Raw genomic sequence first — 754 nt, forward strand, 5'->3', positions numbered from 1 at the left:
TAGCTATGTTATTCAGTCGTGATATGTATAACTATCTGCTTATATTAAACAATTGTTCTATATTACTAACAAATGCAAAAGAACAGAATATGTTACAACCTTTGAGCAGTAATATAAAGGTGTACCTTATAGAATTTATTCTATATCTAATTATTATATTTCTGGAAATGACTTTGTGAGTTTGAATAGCTTAAGTGTTACATCTAAAAATTGATAATGTTTAATGAAAATGCTAAATCTTTAGTTGTCCTAGTATTGTTGAGGATGGGATATAAATGAGTATTGAACAGATTTGCTTGCATGCATGCTATAGTTGTAGAAATTATATCCAAATGTATACCTTTCAATTATTTGAAATGTTTGAATGATTTATTGAAATTTGGTGATTTAAATTTGTATGTAGTAACAGTTTATTTTTACAACAACATTATTTTATACGGTCTCCAGATAAAGGACATATCAGATGTTAAACTGATATGAGCAGATATTACACTTGATCTTAGACAAAAAGGTGAGAAGTTTTTACATTATTGATCAAAATCAGATGAAAGAATAAAGAACATATTTATGGAGGACTGCATTTACAAAGTTATGCTTTTTACTCAGCAGGGCAGTGAAAATGTTTCCTAATATACTTTGCTGTTTATTAATATTTCTTACAAAACTTCCATTATATACCTTTTTTAAACAAGAAACATCTTTATTGAATTATCAATTACAACATAGGCAATCATACATTTATATAAATTAAAAC

At 26.3% G+C, this 754-nt stretch overlaps 1 pseudogene; it reads right to left on the reverse strand.

Annotated features, from left to right (window-relative positions):
* Window positions 1-404: 404 nt before the first annotated feature.
* On the reverse strand, window positions 405-523 carry LOC122800572 (annotated as a pseudogene).
* Between the last annotated feature and the right edge of the window lie 231 nt (window positions 524-754).

This window comes from Protopterus annectens, chromosome 4.part0 (assembly GCF_019279795.1).
Source record: "Protopterus annectens isolate FY-2018-M chromosome 4.part0, PAN1.0, whole genome shotgun sequence".
Taxonomy (NCBI): Eukaryota; Metazoa; Chordata; order Ceratodontiformes; family Protopteridae; genus Protopterus; species Protopterus annectens.